The sequence below is a fragment of the Chamaea fasciata genome, unplaced genomic scaffold (genome assembly GCF_029207755.1).
Source record: "Chamaea fasciata isolate MVZ Bird 193981 ecotype frontalis unplaced genomic scaffold, bChaFas1.0.hap1 SCAF_8, whole genome shotgun sequence".
In the NCBI taxonomy this organism is placed as follows: Eukaryota; Metazoa; Chordata; class Aves; order Passeriformes; family Sylviidae; genus Chamaea; species Chamaea fasciata.
This window is the reverse complement of record NW_027094093.1, coordinates 9,443,274-9,462,095: the sequence shown is the minus strand read 5'-3', so window position 1 is coordinate 9,462,095 and position 18,822 is coordinate 9,443,274. Positions and strand designations below refer to the sequence as shown.

The 18,822-nt window shown below is 39.5% G+C and overlaps 2 long non-coding RNA genes across 2 annotated transcripts in view; both read left to right on the top strand.

Annotated features, from left to right (window-relative positions):
• The window catches only part of LOC136292953 (uncharacterized), a 257,476-nt gene extending 250,783 nt beyond the window's left edge, over window positions 1–6,693 (top strand). The window contains exons 5-6 of the long non-coding RNA XR_010722017.1: window positions 2,317–2,369; window positions 6,297–6,693. This is a non-coding gene — a long non-coding RNA (uncharacterized lncRNA). The remainder of the gene's footprint in view (window positions 1–2,316; window positions 2,370–6,296) is intronic.
• A 736-nt stretch (window positions 6,694–7,429) lies between these two features.
• Window positions 7,430–18,822, top strand: part of LOC136292952 (uncharacterized) — a 173,095-nt gene continuing 161,702 nt past the window's right edge. The window contains exon 1 of the long non-coding RNA XR_010722016.1: window positions 7,430–7,505. This is a non-coding gene — a long non-coding RNA (uncharacterized lncRNA). The remainder of the gene's footprint in view (window positions 7,506–18,822) is intronic.

The following is an 18,822-nucleotide window of genomic DNA, read 5'->3' as shown; positions in this document are numbered from 1 at the left end:
CTGATAATTTTGCGGAAAAAATACGAGCACATGACCTGTGAGGCTGTAGGGCAGCAAATGCCCTTGCTTAAAGCATGTAAGCAAAACTGAGGCTTTCTAAAACATTTTTTATTTCCCTTCATAGTGTTAATCTTTCAAAGTGCATTCTCATTTTTGCCTTTGCTAATAATTTTATCCTCATTAAAGGATGTCATTGTCATTAGAGATTTTCATGTGGCAGACTTGCTTCCAACTATTTGTTGAAGGGATACAAAAATGCCTTCTAGACCTCTCCCTTGTTTGACTAATGCTTCCCTGCACAGTTGAGAACCCAGGAGCTCCCCCAAATGCCAGATCCATTACCATATCCCCAGCAAGTTTAAGCCTAACCCAGCAGCATCATTACATGGCACTGCAGTCTACAATTCAGATACAAGTCCTTAGCCCTTGGCATGCCACTGTTAGTAAGATCATCTCTTTCAAGGTAAAAAATAAAGCACTAAAGAGGCACTGTAAATTTTTTAGGACATTATTTGTATCACAAAGGAATCGCTGTCACTTAGCAACTGCTGCTGACAATTGTATTTTATGATCACAGAGTTTTAGCACTGTGGCTGGTACTTGTCTATACACTCCTGCTCCAAAAGAAAGTGTCTTTGGGCATCTCGGTTTTGGGTATGAAAGCCGCATCATTGCAGTGGCAGAGACTGCTTAGCTCACCATGATAGAGGGTGTAAGGCCATGATAAACTGAATAATACATCCAAGTTTGGAAGGAAAGTGTATTAATGGAGTAATGTATGTAGTAATGGAGCTATACGCACTATTTATAAATATGTGATGGACTACTGTGGTCATTACAACTCATGTTCCAATTGAGGTAAAAGATACAGAGAAAAACCAGGCCAAAATCCTTCTGCTCTTTCCCAGAAATCCTCTCTTGTTTATCAACAGATATTTCCCAGTGAAGGGCATAAGTTTGTCCTGATTATACTGATCATGTTGATTGCATTTAAACTGACTGTTTTGGATATCTCAGTTTTAAGAAAAATCACTGTAAAAAGTACAAGTCAATTCAAAATTTGCCTCTGCAATCTGGAGCCCAGGATGGAATTTATAATGTTCCTACTTCCAGCCTGCTGGTCTATTAGCATTAATTGCTTCCTGAGAATACTACAAACCAAGCATATTAAGATTTCTTTTTTCCTTAGTACAACCCTAAGTACACCATCCTTATGGAAAGTTGATATAAATTTTGTTGTTCTATAGTCAGAATTGTAAAACGCTTGAATTTGAATGAACGTATTGCAAGCAATGTTCAGACTTCTAAATGTCTTTAATATTCCAGGCATGTACAAATAATTTTCCCCTTTCTTTTTCCTGGTACTATAAAGCCTAAAACCAATATGTAAGATAAAAATTGTCATATAACTCTTCCACACCGATGTTAACTTTACAGAATTGTGAGGATGTGCTTAAATTTTCATCTAAAGTTGTTACATAAACCAGAATCAAAACATTATCACCCAAGTAAATTATCTTTCCTATTACATTGTACAGATATGGCCGAGAAGATAGAAAGAAAATGTCATTGTTTTGTGCAAAATAAAAGAAATGGCTATTGTAGTGCTGATGCATTTTATATAGATCAGTTTCTGTTTGGTTTTTATTCCCTTAAATATCCATGTTTCCATCCATATGGGAGATGAGGTGGAACTGGGTGTCTCAAAACTGGCATTCCCTTTAGTGAGGAAATCACTTTTTTTGTCCATCTAGACTCTCAGCAAGAAATGACTGAAAGCTCAGTCATTCAAATGCACCATGTAGGGTCTGAAGTTCAATGCTGATGATAACAGAGGTAATTAATAGTACTACTGTAATCATTATAATGTCAGATTTTTACAAATTCACTTGTGACTTTAATAATCTTGAAGGTATTACAGGCACTTTTATGTACATGTATGGCTTAAGAATAAAGCTGCTGATTATTTGATTCTTGCATTACTAAATGGAAATCTGGTCTAATTAAAGAAATTTCTAAGAATTTCTGCTTCCCTTTAAGAAGAATTCAGGACAAAAATCTGGGGTTTGTCTCCAAAATCTTCACTTATCATTTCCATACCCAAACTCTGGAATTTCAGATTTGCTATATTGTTTTTCTATTCAGTGTGCTATAATCCACACAATGCTTAGGAGACAAGGGAAGTGTTAGTAACCATGACTGAGAGGTTGATTTGCAAGCTTGGCAGGAGTGTTAGTTGTGTGCTGTTGCATATCTGTATATCTGCTCTAGATGGTAGAGTTAAGGAAATTAATGAATTGATAATTATGTTTCTAGGAGGTAACTGCAGCCATGGGAGGAGCCATCCTGGGCAGACAGAGCAGTAGCAGGTAATACTTAATGCAGTCACTTCCCCAAACCTATCTCAATCGATTGTATCTTCAATTCCCTGCAATGTCGAATACAGCTGGTATTGAACACTGCAGGGGGCAATCCAAACAGAAATATTTCAGCATCTCATTAGGAAGGGATGGATCCTTAGCAGGTGTCTGCTTTCTCCTGACCTGCACTCTCAGGGTCTACGTCTCAAACCTGGTGATTATATTTGGTTTATGGCATTGTTGGGCACTGAGGAGGCAGAGGCAGCTGGGTGTTTCACAAAAGTAGTCCCTTGCTCTTGTTTTAGAAACTCTTCCAAAATTTTATTAACTCTCCTAAAATTAAAACTAATCTACTGGAGCAGGTCTCTGGAGGTGTCTTAATTCAGCCCTCTGAATTGTGTGAACCCCATTTTGTTGTGTTAAATTTGTTGGATAGATTAAGGATACAGATTGCCCAATCTATCTACTATCAATTTATCCTATCAATCTAAATTTCCTACTGATTGGACTGAACTGGACTTGTGTGAGTGCTCTGTTGCAGTGAAAATAGATATTTCTAATAATCTGCAACATTTTGTTTCCAGCTGAAGCTCCAATTGTCACATATTCCCTGTGGAGTATGTTTGCATTTTCCAAACATTTGTATAGTATCCAAATTTATTTTGTATTCTGAGGTTTGTCCAATATGATTATTTATTGTTAACAGTCTTTTATTTATTAAGTCTTTAAAAATCTTTTATTTCCATATAAAAAAGGAAACAGCACTTTTTGAGAAGTAAAGTATTGTATGGGGAAAAGAGGAGCCTTTGATTTGGTTTTTTTTTAGCATTGTTAGATAACCATCTGTAAATAAATTAAGTCGAACTTGAGAACATGGATTGAGAACAGGGTGCTCTTAATCCAGTTGTAAAAAGACTTTAGCTAATAATACTTTGACATTATTTTAACAGGGGAATTTAGAGTGAGGCCCTTCTAGCTGTGGGATTGATTGAAATAGTTTCCCCTGAAGCAGAAAGTATGTCTCAAGCCACATTAGAAGTAAGGAGTTCTGAGTTCTGAACATAAAATATTCTTCATCAAAACAAAAGTCAGTGGCAAATCCGTGGTACTTTTCCAGCTTTAACTTCTGCTACAGTTGTATTAAGTTTTTTGCCTTGCAAGGAGTTTTTCTGTTAAAAAAAAAAAGGACATAATAATACCACAAACATCCGCACTGATTCAGCTGAGCAAGGCATAAAACTTCTCAAGTCTGTCATTGATTGTCAATTGCAGTGTTACTTCTACCAAAATAACAACGGGTTTTATTTAGTACTTTATTTGGATAAGCACACAAAACAGCAACTTGGTAGGCCCTACACCACCCTCCCTCCAAAACTCTTTGAGGAAAGCTAGGGCAAATTATGGTCTTTCATACTTGCATTAATAAAGGTCCATAGTTCCTATCTATAGGAAAAGACCTATCTATATCATAATCTAGAGGTTTGATTTCTATTAAACTAGCATTTTATTACTCTACTGTAATAAATATATATATGCAAGAGGGTACGCACCATTTCAAAAACGTGTTGCTTGCCTACAAATTACCAAGGAAGGGTTTGTCAAAGTTCTAGTTAATAAAACTTCTGAAATTCTAGGTGTTTGCAACAAATGCAGATTGAGGGGATGATGGGTTACTAAGTGAGAACAAACAGGGTATGTCTAATGGACTGACCCTCACTGCAGTACGAGACCTTTGAAAGTAAATTGCTCTCCTGAAAGAATCATCCTTGCTTTTAGTTAATTCCTGATGTGCTACAAAGTGTTGCGGCTCACAGCAGGCAGACTGCTCTGCAGGAAAGGAGGAGATCCTTGGCTGGGGGGCTGCACACGTTCAGTGAGTGGTGGGCCCAGACCTGACACTGCACACAGGCTCTGGTGTCTTGTGGGAATTCAACATGGGAAGGGGAACTGGCTTCTCAATTCCATTACCTGCATGGCAGAAATGCTGTGTGGAACCCAGATTTACAAAAAAAGGTGGGAGTGAATCGGGTCAGACACAATTAATGGAAAAGAGGAGCTTGCAAGATCCAGCCTCAGTGAGCTGACTTCTTATCTGGAATCATTTTTTCCCATGGCTTCCTTTGGTTTGTGGTTTTTTTCCTCATTGTTTCAGCAAGTGTCCCAATTCACTTACCAGGACATGAGACATGTCTGTGCCACAGCTTCAGCCCTAGTCCTTTGCAATCTGTGTTCCTCACTCCTAACTTCTGAAGCACTGCCATTTCAACCACCTGATCAATTTTATTCTCCCACTTCATGGGATTATTTGGACTTTTCCCATCCCAGAAAGCATACTGAATTGCTGGGATCACTGATCACTAACAAAGGAATAGAGCAACGTCTTGTAACGTACTTAAAATTGATCTTGCACAGAAGAGACAAAAGCAGTCTACACAAAGAAAAAAAATTTAAGAGGATAATATAAAATGTAAATAATGATGTAAATGTAAAATAAAAAAAGTAAGAAAGGTAAAGAAGATGTGATAATCACACAAGCAGGGGTAATAATCCCTACTCCATGCATTGATGCAGCCAGGCTATTCAGAATCAGGCTGCTCCACTAGACACAGCTGAGTCTTGGGTGAGGCAGCAATATATCGCACAGTCCATAATAAATCCTTTAACACAGAGGGCTCAGAGGAGGAATGTATTGGGTTACTCTCAGGAAGGGAGAGAACTCTGGTTACCCCTTTCACCTCGGAGATCCAGCTGGAGAACATGATCAGGTGAAAAGTATTCCAGTGATTGGGCTGCAGCCCACCAGCAGAATGCCTTTTACAATCCTGCCCAGGGGACAAGGGGCAACATTGTCAAAAACTTGGAAATCTTTCACTCAGCCTTGAAAAAAAAAAGTCACCATGGCAATATCAGAGCTGGCCATTGCAGAGTTTATTCCAAGCAATATTCATTCAGGACAGGAGAGAGCTAAGTCTATTAGGAGACTGTTAGTGATTTATTTGCTTTTTTTACAGAGTCATGTAGTGGGGGAAGGCAACTAATCTTGTTGGACTCCATTAAGAAAGTCTCTCCAGGCTTCAGACAGCCTTGCATCCCCACCCGGCCTTCTCAAGCAACATGACTGGAAATTATTTGTAATATCCCAGGCCTATTTGCATAAACATGGAAGCAGACTTGCATTAATAATCACTGTATTAAGGGCCTAAAAAATCCTGATCACATCATTAGACGTACTCCCTGGACATTTTTTGTACATCATAAATATCTCCTCATCACCTCTTTTATTTCTGTCACATCCACGATAGTTTTAATAACGGTTTTATAGTACAGCTGAAGTCAGAGTGAGAGGACTTTTCTTTTAATTGGTTCTATTTCTTTTTCCTTTCAAGAAGAGAAGGAAGAGCTTTAGAAGTATCTAATAGTATCTGACTTACAGAAATATTACTCTTAAACCTTCAGGGTTTAAGATACATAAAGGAAACTGGGAAGATCATAGGCAGGATTTGCATAGGAGAGGTAGGGAAGTGTGCATTCATTTTGTCATCTATTTAAGGAGACCTAGAATGATATTTCTGTGCTTCTCACAACCCAGGATTACAGTTGAAAGTGTTTTATATATCCAAAAATTTGCACCACCAAACTAGTAAGTAGAAGTAATCTAGTTGCAGGCCAGGTGTGCCCCCCTGCACAAGTGGGAGGTTTGTCTTCTGAGAGTTGTAGGAGGTTCTGGGTTTGCTTTTGTTTTCCCAGCCCAGAGGAAGTCAGGTTTAAACTGTGAAAACACTAGGAGATTTTCAAGGGGAGGATGGCTGCAAGCCATTTCTCCCTCGTATAGTAAGAAATCAACATTCACTAGTAGTTATGGTGCACTGGATTAAAAATTACATCACTTTTCTCTTTGTACCTTTCACTCAGATCCCACTTAACTTTTTATTCCAGCAACTTCTCAGTGAAATCCAGACATCCCAACCATACTTGTGATCCAGCAATGCATAAGCAGCCTCACAGGACCTCACTTCCCCTTAAAAGTCTGCATGAACAACAAAAAAGTGAGTTTGGCAACATTCAAGCAATACATTCATGAAATCCTTTGAAATGGGAATTCCAGCATAATTCAGCATGATTGTAAATGCTGTAAAATGTGTAAGCCTAAATGGCAAAGGGAATTGTATACTGTAGTTAGTGATAAATGTTCCATGCAATATACTGGGTTTAGCTGCTCCACTTACCCAATGCTCAGTGGAATTAAGTAGTTAAATTTATGTGCATAGTACTGAAATTGTAATACCGAGTGTCAACCTCAGACCTATTTTTCTCCAAAGCATAATAAAAATACCAGTGGAAAAGCTGTCCTAAGCCTTAGTCTGGTAAAAGGACTGCAAGTCAAGCAGAAAATGTAAAACATCTCTGGTTTTCCTGACCAACCTGTCACAGCCCAATCTGTTGTGACAGTGCAGGAGGCACAGCCTGAAAGCACCTTGGGAAAGGGGTCAGGGCTTAGGCTCCTCTCTTTTTGACAGAGGTGAAAGTCTCAGTACACAGTGCCTGCCTGCCTGTGCTTGCAAGGTGGCTTTTTAGCAAGCCATCAAAGGCAGAGGTGGGACACTGTGGGTTTTCTGTCTCCTGGGAGGTTCCAAGTTGCCCACTGTCCTTTGTGGTCTGGCAGCTCTCTTGATTTCCCATGAAAGCTCTGAAAGTTCTTGTTCGTCCTTAGCGTGAAAAGGACAGTGCTAACTACAATGGCAAACTCTCCCTCAGCTCTCAGTTTGTGTTTCTGAAGCCATGGGGTAGCTCATTACAACCACTGGTGGAAAGGAGAGGGTGAGGAAGGCTGTGTCACTGCTCTTCCTGCGGGCAGGGCAGTGGGAATTGGCCTCACCTGCCCAGTGGAATCCCTGGGATTTGCTGCACCTGAATGCAGGGCCTTGGAAGAGCAGAGGGAATGAGCTGCACCTGTGTGTGGTTAACGGTGGGGCTATCTCAGCTGTTCCCAATCTCTGCTGGTGAGGCAGGCTGGGGGCACCTGGGGATTTCACCCTGCTGCCCAGCTCTGCCTTTCCTCAGAGAGGTGTTGGCTCAGGAAGGAGTCACACGCAAAGCTGGAGCCATCCTTTGTGGACCTACGTCCCCCAGGCGGAGGCTGCGAGGGTGAGTCACTGCTTATGGAATTACATGTCTTTTTCTGTAATGTATATTAGATCAAGAGACTCTGACGCTCCTGAGTCAGGGACTTAAGGAGATGAAAGGTTGGAAAACGTGGAGATGACGTGAGTTGTTCTGGCTGTTTTAGGGTTTCTGGAACATGAGGTGTTGAGAAGGTAGAATTGCTGGTTATGTAAGATGGGCATGTACACTACAGTGTTTGAAAAAGTTGATCTTTTTAAGATGTACCCAATTTCTCTGCCTCTGATTGAATAGTGACCATACCTGAAAACGTCTAGGTCTCTGTAAAGGCTGACCATGTAAATATGGGCATCGTGTATCTTAAAGCATCTCTGGGGTGCTGATAACTGTATGCAGGGCCAGTAGTGCCTTGTAAGACCTGTTTATCTGGTACCACCCATTGCCCTAAGTTTGCTCCTCTACCCGAGGAGCTTGCCTGAGCTTTAAGTAAATGCCTAACAAGTCTAGTTTAATAGGAACAGACCTGGGTTATCTTGGGAACAGAATTGTAAAAAATGGCACTTGCGTACTGCTTGTTGTAAGACTTCATGCAAAATATGGGGACAGGAAGATGCTTGCATTGCTTAACTGAAACTTTCTGTAGTAGTCTCTTGAGTGGGTTTGGATGGGCCCTGGGGATGCCTGTAGCCTCTGGCAAGGAGCCTGAGAGTTGCCAGCATCAAAATGGAGAGTGTTTCCCTTTCCCTGCTGACTCCCTTTCTTCACTTTTCTCAGAAACAATGTCTTCTTAGATCTGCTATTGCTGCATCCTGCACTTTGCTTTTACTTCTGCAGCTGGGTCATAGGGATCTCCTTTTTCTTTGTTTTCTTTCCTTTTTTTTCTGTTAAAAAAACCCCTCTCGTGGTATCCTGAAATCATTGACAAGTGTTTTGTTCTCCTTTGGGTAGGGTGGTCCCAAGCTGCCTTTATTTTGTATCCTTAGCTCCTACATGTGATGCAGAGTGTTTGGCTTTGTATTCTTTCTCAGCCTGAAACTGAAGTTTATGTTGAAGTGCTTGAAATGCACAAACAGCTTATTTTCTGTTTGATAAGCTAAATGAGGACTTAATTCAAGATGTGTATCAAGAGCTACTGGTTCAAGTAGGCCCTGAATTTCTGTGGAAGTATATGTAATTCTTTTTCTACTATCTCAGGGAGTAAATAGGTTTGAAATGTAAGAAGTATTGGTACTTTAATGGGGCCATTCCCGCCCCCCCCCCCCCCCCCCCCCCCGATTTGGAAAAGTTGGAACTTTAATTCCACCGTAAAGATTCACTAGTACTTAAAACTGAGGATATTTATTTTTGAATTTTGAATGCTTGAGTGAAACAGAAATATTTTGTTTTGATTTTACATGGTCTTTATCTCCAGCTTGAGGAAAAAAAAAAATGTTTATCTGTGTTAACTCATTCAATGTGAAGTTTAGTGCAAGGGTTTGAATCCCTGAATTTAAATGTGTGGTTGCTGATGGTTTGTGACCAAACTGAGAACAGCGGCATTCTGAATCAAATAAAAAATGTTTTGTGCTGCTAGAGGCCAAATACTTAAGCTTTGAGATAGCATGAGAATTTATGTGATAGTGAATATGACGCAATCAACAAGAAAAAAAAATAGCTTGAAAAAAGAGGGCGCAGCTTGTACTGTAGCAATATAGGGGGTAGGAATAGAGAAGTCAGTCGTGTATAGAAGCAGAGTGATGGATTCTGAGAGGCATTAGAAGTGCAAAGCATCTCCTGAAAGGCAAGTTTTCCTTATTCCTTCTCATTTACCCCTACTTTTATTTATTCTTGCGAAGTTTCTGCAGAGAGGTTTCAGAGTAGCTGTGCATACTTGAAAAGATTAGAAAAAACGAGGCATATTCTGCACTGATATGCACCTCCACTGACACCCAAGTGATGCCATACCTTGTGTCTCTCCTGCTCCAAGCTTTTTTAAAGAAACCCCAAAAAAAACAAAAACCCCGTAAACCGAGGAAACATGTTTGTGACTTAAAGAATTGCTGCAATTGATGCCAAAGAGAGAAGGCAGACTCTAGCCACAGGAAAAGTCAAAGAAAATATTAATTGAAAAGACACGTGTGGTCTCCTTTGCAATGACCTCTCTGAAGCTGGTTCTGACCTACCAGACCAGGGTTTGGCTGCAGTCTCCCAGCTGCAGCTTTTGTCCTGCACCACCTTCCTACAGCCTTTACTCAGTCCCTTTGCATAGGGGAGGTCCTTGTGCAGCAAAGCTTCTGGGATCCTTTAGCAAATCCACCAGTCTCATTGCAGTCACTTAATTCAAGTCAAGCCTTTGGAATTATCCTGCTGCACTGGGGTTACAGAAATGAACGGAGTTCCAACAGGAAGTGCAGCCTCTCCTTCAAAATGAAAATATTTTAGTGAACAAACCTCTTTTGCATTTCACATTTGATATTATTTCTGAATACTAGGAATGTGGGTGGTATTTTACAGCAACTATCTCGAGGAAAGTAAATACGTAAGTTAAAGACCATATGCCATTGAGTTTTTCTGCCCTATCCCCCAGCATTTTGGAGGTAGATACCTAACAAACTGTTCTGGTTTGATCAGAATAATTTTCCAAAGCATGGTTGGGTTTTTTTCAGTTGCCTTAAATATAAATTTTGGGTTACAGGAATACCTGCTTACTACATTAGGTATTGGCATTAGATGCAGCAGTGACAAGTCAGCAAGCGTGTAATATCCTAAGGCAAATAGATTTGTATGTTCTCCTCCAGACTAAATGATTGTTCTGCACTCTCTAAAGACACCTTAGATCAGTAAGAACATCTCCTCAGGGGATCACAGTGATAACTACTTTTGACAAGTGGTAATAACAGAAGTTTGGTCCCACCATGCAATGAAGGGCTCATCCTGGAGCCGGGATTACTGCTAGTGGGCTGCAGGGGCACTGTATTCACACATTGCTTGCTTTAGTGATGGCATGTCTGCCTTCACTCCATCTGTACTTGTGAATTCAAAATTGCCTGTCCCGTCATATCAAGCAAAAAGCCTAATATTGATTTGAAGGGATCAATGGTAAGAAGCATTGTTTTAACTTACTAGTAGGCAAGATCAATTCCTTCCACAGGAAACCACTGAGTTTTATGCTGCAGTCCCAAATACAGGGGAAATTCCCAAAATCTGTGTGACTTTATTGATTAACATCACTCTTGGTTAATTAGACACAACTTCCCAATCCTTTCAATAGCTCAGTTAGGTGACAAGCTCCCCAGGTATGTGTATTGTGATACTTCTGAGGGAACGCTTGCAGTGATCATGACTCTCCCCTGTTTCTTCCTTGCTGTTGTTACTTTACTGAGCCATCAAAGGCTGTTGTTATTGCACATTGACACAGTGCTGCAGAATGGTTGATAAATCTATATTCAAGTTGTGTTTAAAATCAATGTTATAGCAGTTACCATGCCGAATCAATATTTGCCGAGTTGCCAGCTCCCACTGCCTGATGCAATAATTCCTCTTCTCCCATGGAACGTGGGGACCTAATCCAACACTCACTGAAGTCAAGACAGATTCTCATTGACCTCAGGCTTTGGATCAACCCGTGCCTGCTTTTATTTACTCCTGTTTGTCATAGGATTGTACAAGAGCTCGCTCACAACAGAAATCCAGTTCACCTGATTTCTCCGTGTGATTATCGTGATCGTACTATGAGCTCTGTTATTACCAACAGGCACCGGGGTGTTGCCTTGCCACCGCTGGATGGTTGGGCTGTTTTGGTTCTGTTGTGCAGACAGTGCCTGCTTAATGCAGATAAAAAGCATTTGCTCAAAAATAATCCATAAGTTTTGATGATGCAGCAGTTCAAAAACAACACATTTGAGACAGATCAAGTAAGACTAATTATCAAAATAGACTTGTGTAATCATCTATGCTTCCATGTTTTAATTGAACAGTGGGATATTTCTTCCGAAAAAGTGTGTTAATTGGGGTCTGCTCATGGGAAGGAGTGACTAATTGAACTGGCATGAGCCTGATAGCAGCTTTTTTCATTAAAATGTTAACTTTTAAAATCAGTGTTACATTGCAAATATTGTCTTTCTTTCAGTTGGACTAGTCTATCTGGCACATGCCAGCTCAATTAGCAGCTTGCTTTCATGAGCAGACCCCAATTAACACAGACTTCTCTTAAAGAAGTATTCCACAATTTAAATTAGCACATTTGCATTAGAAGTAATTATACTGGTTTTGGTTGTTAGTTGTTCCTAATTTTTGTGACGATTAAATAGGCTTTAATGGAAAATGACATTTGTTGATTAATTACTGAAGTTGTAACGGATGTTTCTCGAAAATATTCAAATATGGAAGAGAGAAACTAAGATAAGACCAAAATATATCAATGGATATCAAAGGTGGAATTTGTCATTGCTTCTGTGTACTTTCAACATAAATGACAAAACTCTCTATTTTTAACTCGACTGAATTTAGCTTATTTTTTTAATGAATTATTTCTGCATATTTGGCCTGAGTCTGTGTGACCTTTGAATGCAGGACCATATGAGGTAGCAACCAGTTAGGACACTTCAGCTCTAAGACACGTGAGCCCATTATGTTTTCTGAGTGGAAATATCTGCAAAGGCATCAGAGAGGTGTGATGATGGAGGGCTAATGCAGAGTTTCATATTCAGAGCAAGAACAGGAGACCAGTGACCTGGAACTAACAAAAGCCTCTAAGCTCAGTGCTCCTGCTCTTGGAGGAGACTGTTCTCAGGGGACTCCTGTGGAAAAGGCCTTCAGGCTCTCAGTTCAAATACTTCTTAAATATAGGCTTAATCTGGACTCTGTGCTGTCCTTGGTTTACTTCGTGTCACTTCTGAAGTCATTCTTAAAATTTTGATCTATGCAATATTGCCCTGTGTATAACAGTTTTGGTTTGGGGGTTTCTTTTTTTCTTTAGAGTTAGAAATATTTCAGGTGAAAATGGCTCCATTACCATAATTTATATAAACTGTATGAAAGGTATTTTACAGTTTGCATTTAAACTTGGAAGGGATCATTAATTTTAAACCACTACCTGTATGATGAGATAGTTAAGTCTTTTTACATCTATGTAACTTTTCTTTAAGGCAGAACTTGTGTCTTGTGGTTAGCTAGAGCATTCCTACCTGAAAGGCATCCAGTCTTCGAGGTACATTATCAACCATTTTGCTGAAGAGTGTGTTGTGATGATTAATTGCTCTCATTCATAGGAAATTGTCATCCACCTGGACTTTTTACAACTTGAGGTTTTGGCTTCTAAATCTTACTAATCTTCATTTAAGTGTGCATCTTCTCCCAAGCTATAATGAAACAACAACAAAAATCCCCACCTTCAGATAAAAACACCTAAACCAGCAACAAAAACCCCCCACAAATCACCCAGAAGCCCCCAGCAACTTTGCTTTTCATTACTGAGGGGTTTTTTCCCTTTTGAAGCGGTGATACACTCTCAATGTTTTGAAAATGTAGTCAGTGTTGTCCTGGTGTCCCTCTGCTCAGCTAACAAGGGTTCTAAAGTAGACAGAAGATAAACAATTTACCTCTGAGAGCCCCTTCTGCTGTACTTTGACATCTTCAGCCACTGAAGTGTTCTTATATCGAGTCTATTTATGCGGTGTAATCACAGTCCTGTACAAATCAGTGTTCTCCTAAAAACACCATTTCCCAGGGTTCCCATATATGATATTTGGGTTGAGGTTTTTTGTTGTTACCTATGTTATTATAATTGGCATACATAAACCATAAGATTTGGCAATTTTTTTTTTTTTTTAAGGGGAAGATTTGGTGGGAGCAAATAAGATCAGGTTCTGCTTAAATGCAGGTTTGTTTTCCTTAATTTTCCTCTATGTAATGGATGTGAAAAACGAGAATGCTTTTTCCAAGTGAAGTGTCTGCTAGGAACAGGCATCTGTGCCATGTATTACAACATCTGACAGGGAGCCTCACTTCAGAAATAATGCAGTCCTCTGGAGGCTTGTCCAGCAAATGTATCATCCAAGGTCACGGTGATTCCACCTGCATGGCACAGCACACAGTAGCTGCCTGGTGCTGAGCCTTTAGAGGGAGACTGGAGGCTCACAGGAGAGCTGTGGTGCTTGTAAAAAGCACAATAACATCTCGCTTGGAAGGACAGAAAAAAAAGACTAACACAGGATAAATGTGCATAACAGCAGTGGAGAAATTAAAAGCCAAATAAAAAGTTCCTTCCCAAAGAATTATCAACCTGCTCCTTGAAACAGAGAGAAATTGCTCTGTGCTGTTTCAGGGAGAATCATGAAACTGGAACAGGCTGTTTAAGGAGATAAATCCCTTTTGGAGCAGGCTGTCTGGAGAATCTGCAGATGCCCCATCCTTGTTGGTACTTGAGGGCAGGTTGGATGGGCTTTAAGCAACCTGGTATAGTGGAAGGTGATGCAGAGTCAAGTAGAATGAGCTTACAGAGCCACAGGAACATCTGAGTTAAATTGTTATCCACGAAATGGTAGTTGGGATATCATTAATACTGTGCCAAAAGTGTGTTAAGTCCTTTAGAGCCAACAAATAAACCACAAAGCCCGTGCTTAAAGGCTCTGTGGTGTTGAGCCCAGGTGAGCATTTAAAATGCAGTGATCTCTTTAGGTGAAGGGGAGAAGCAGGAATTACTCATGGTAGGGAGGCCTATTTTGAAGAGTGCTTGTTCTTTTGAGGAAGTACCCAGACATTTCTGTGTCTGTAGGCTCACCTGCTGTTCAGGACAGACTTGCTCCTGTGTTTACTCAGCCAGCAGCTGAGTGTGCTTGGGGAGGTAGTGTTAGCTCATTTTTGTGCCATCATGGGTAAGAACAGAGTACACACAGAAAAAGAGGAAAAATGATAGTTAAAAACTGTGTTCCTGAAGGAAGTGGCTGTGTGTGTTGTCAAGGGGAGGTTCCTGCTCTAAGCAAAGTGATGAAGTGTGCCACTGCAGGGGAAATGGTTCTGATCACAGAGCTCTGTGCTCCTGGGACACACTGGCAGAAGTCTTGTGTAGTGTTACCCCATTTTCTTAAATTCCCTGGTTGTGTTTCCCATGTGTGCTTTTTGCTGCCTATTAGCAGCAGATACAATCTTGCACTTTGAGAAAAGGCAAAATTAAAACTTCCACCCTGCTGTTTGTCTACAAACAATTCCTGGATTTTTCAAGTGTAATTATCATCCTACTTTTTAAGATACAGCTTATTCTACTGAAAAATAAGCATACTATAACACTAAGCAAAACAAAAAGATTTAAACTGAGATGGAAATATGAGAATTTTATGTATGATTATCTGTATTGGCAAGAAGCTCTATTGTTAGTGCTGAAGGTGAGTTTCTGACTGAAAAAAGGCCAGACATGATCTACTACTCTGTAGCAGGCTTTAACAAGGACACAGCTTGGATGATTGATGAGATCTTTTCCCACCTGTATAATCTGGGTTTCCATGAAAATAATTCCTTTGTTCAATTAGATGATTAACTAAGAAATAAATGTGAATTCCATCTATTAAAGAGCAGACCCAGAGAAAAAGTAAGAATGATTATGACATTAGCCAAGACCTGGATTGTGTTTTGCTCTGGTATTAAAAATATAAATTTCTCAACTAAATTGTTTGATTAAGATTCACTTTATATCAGTTATTGAAAAGTTTTCCTGAGGAAGAAAAAATAAAACTAAAAAAATGGATGCTTTGTGCTTTTAAAGGTTTCCTGTGGAGGACAAAGAATGTTGCAACATAGCTTTTTTCAGCTCTATAAAAACTCTGCTGCTGGACATATCTAAACTACAAGATAGCTGAAGGTGGGAAAGAGTCCTCCCAAAAAGCCTGAAAAAATTTTGGAGGAGGCTTTGTTTTGTTTTGGTGTTTATGGGGTTTTTTGTTTTGTTTGGGTTTTTCTTGTTGTTGTTTTTTGGGGTTTTGTTTGGGGTTTTTTGTTTGGTTTTTTGGTTTGGTTTTTTTTTGGTTTTGTTGTTTTTCTTTTTGGTCTCTGATTAATAGGTACTGGTAGAATCCTTGGTAATCTTAAGGCACCTGATGGAGCAGCAAAAACATGAAATGTGTAACCACAGTCCTCAGAGACCAGGCCTAATAACCTCCTGTGATCTTGCTCAAAGGACATTTCCATATATTTGTTTTCCAGTTTAAGTTGCATCTCCTCCCTGAACATAACTGTAATCCCCCAAAGTCACAATGGTGTAAGAAACCTACCCTGAGTAGGGAGCAATATTTTGTCCTAATGATGTCAACAGCTGCCGTCTAACATTTAACCATGTAACCAGGGCAGAAATAGGCTCTTTTGACACCCACAGGCAAGAAGTGCTCCGTGTCTGTCGGGCAATCCATTAGCTAGACAGAATGCTCACAGCTGGAAGCCTTTGTGAGATGGCATTTGATATCATCATTGTTAGCCTTCACATAATGCAATATTTATTACAGTAAGGGAAGAAGGGAGTATTTTTAGCTGCATCTTGAGTAACTTATCTCCATGGCAACGCTTTACTTGCCTGCCCTGTTGCTGCTATATAGAATGTTGTCACATTAATAATAAATGGAACACATCTAACACATTTGGCTGCCGATTGGCTTCCAGCCACATATTTCTCTTGTTCTAGTTGAAGGGTTTGCAAAGCTTAGGGGTCCATAAGCAAATTTCATTCATTTTGTTTCTTGGAGAAAATTGCCTTGGATTATGTTAAAGCACTCGGGAGGTTTCATCAATGTATGCATTGTGTTTGTTGGGTTGGATTTTTTTTTTTGTTTGCTTTTGTTTCTAGTTCCACTTTGAAATGCCAAGGAAATCTGTGAATAAATACAATTAGGAAAGCTAGAAACCCAGCAGCTGTGGAGTAATTTTATTTGACTTACATTTGTACGGATAAGAAAATGACATTTTTTAGAATTGCTTATGAGGAACCCCTGTGACGTGTTTTTGAAGAACAATGCCTGCATTTCATGGAAACTTAAAACGAGCAGGTCTCCAAGTGAGATTCTAGAATTGCTGATCACTTCCCGATACAAACAAAAAAGAGCAGTTGCAAGCACCCAGCCCTCATTTTGTTGTCTAAATATATCAGTGGCAAATTTGGTAAATGCTTTGTTAGAATGGTGAAAAAATAGAAGAAAGAACATTACATTTCAGTTTATATCAGCCATGGTTTTTTCCTAGAGATTATAAAACTACTGAACAATACAGTATAACTGGCTTTGAAGTTTGTATGTTAAGGCTTAAATACTCCCTTCTTGGCCTGAGAAACCATTTGGAGCTTATTTAAAAGGTAAGTAAATGCTATACAAGTCTTCATATCTGGGTGATTTAGCCCCATTTCTTTTCTCCCTTTTCTTCCTTGTCAACTCTTACTTCCAAATTTCAAAAAAAAAAGGAGCAAAAAACTTAAAGCTATGTTATGGATTTATTACATGAAAGTTGATCTTTCTGCAGTCTACCATTAGTCTGTTTAACATATTTAATGAGGCATGTGTGTGCACAGAAGTAATTCCCATAGGAATCTTTATGAAACACCTCTTACATTTTGGTTTATGTTATTATGTTGCTAGTGATACCTGATGGATCAAGGAGTGTGTACTATTGCTGCATCTTCCAAATATCCTCCTTTTCAACTCCAAGACTAAATAAAAACAAACCACCTGTTCTTGCACCAGCTTGTTTAGCTTTTCAAAACAAATACTCTGCTTTAAGTTCATAAAATAGTATTAAAAAAGGAGAGAACACAATTTAACAATTATTAGGTTCTCATATGAGAATTTCAATCACATGCATGATGTTGTGTCCTCCAGAATTTGTAAATAGGAGAAAATAATAGTTTATGTGAGTTTTTGACTGTCACTCAGGAACTGAGAGTTTCTAAAACCCTGATTCAAAATATTAGTAGCATTCCCTGAGAACACTGTTACTGACCTCTGAGCCTTGAGTTAATCTCTACTTCATGATGCCAAACTTTGCAAAAGGTTTTTTGCTCAGAGATTTTTATGGTTTTTCAGGGCTTTCTGAGTTTTTTTTACTGTAAAGTGCAGAAAACTGGCAGCATTTCACTCATTATTTGTTTCTAGACAGCCACAGTTTCCTCAAGGAAAGTAAGCTGGTAGCACTTTCTTGTAGTGACATTAAACAGCCCTGAAACTCAAAGTCAGTAAATAATCTTGCATTGCTGTTATTTTTATGTCTCCAGTCCTGCTTTTAACAAGTTATAGCTAATTTAGGCTGAGCTGTATTGAGGTGGTGGCTTCCTGGCAGTGCTGCCTGCCAAGGTGAGAGAAACCCCTTGTGTTGCACAGGACCCAGTGCTTCTCAACTGTGTGGGGGCCCTATTTAATGTTTAATTTCCTGGGGCATCAGACGTTCCTGCATGTTTATCTTGATCTGGAACTCACTTGACATCTGTTGGAAGGCCAAGAAATGCATGAACATGGGAAAGGATGATCTCCTCCCTGCTGCAGCAGGTCACTTTACAGGCTAGGTGTGCTTCTGGACTCAAATGACAGACTTTGGGCCAGGCACTGTGGTGGGTGAGATGCAAAAATTTTGCAGGATGTTCATCTCTCCTGAGCAGCTGGAATCCAGATTTCTGGGTTGCTACATTTAGCACAGCAGAAAGACATGTCATTAATTAAGAAAATTTTCAAAGTGCAATGGAGGTGAAACTTACATATATAATTGCTATCAAGGTGATTACACTTTAATTCATGGCTCATCTCTGCTTGAGACAGATCTATAGTTAAAAAAAAAAAAAGTTTCTATAATTAGTCTATAAGGGATTGATTTCAAGAAAAGAAAGAAATTGTGACCACTGCTGCACTTAAGGTTTGTATTTGTGATACTTATTGGAAAGCACAAGAATTTTAAGGAAAGCAAGAGAATTTCAAGGAGAGCACAAAAATTTTAAGGAAAGCAGCCTGTTGCTGAGGACTCCTCTTGTAAGAGATTTGCACCTGACTTCAGTGAAGTGGAAAGGCAGTCTGACCTCAGTGAGCAATTTTTGATCCAGGCTGTATTTCCATCTCACTGCTACCTCTTTGTCTCATCTTGCACAGGCACACATTATTGCTATGTGGTTTGAAACTGATTGCAGTGACTGGCTGTGTTGTCGAGTTCACCGTTTGCCTACACTGAACGCAGGAAAATATTTTGTATCTTATTTTGACTGTTTTATGGAATATTTCATATTCAGCTCCACCCTTTCTGAGAATTCTACATGTTGAAAGAGCTTGGAGTGTAGCTGTTCTGTTCAACTGTGATGCTGCATACTGCCCTCATTTTACTTGCTGCTTCTTTATTTTTGTTCTTTCCT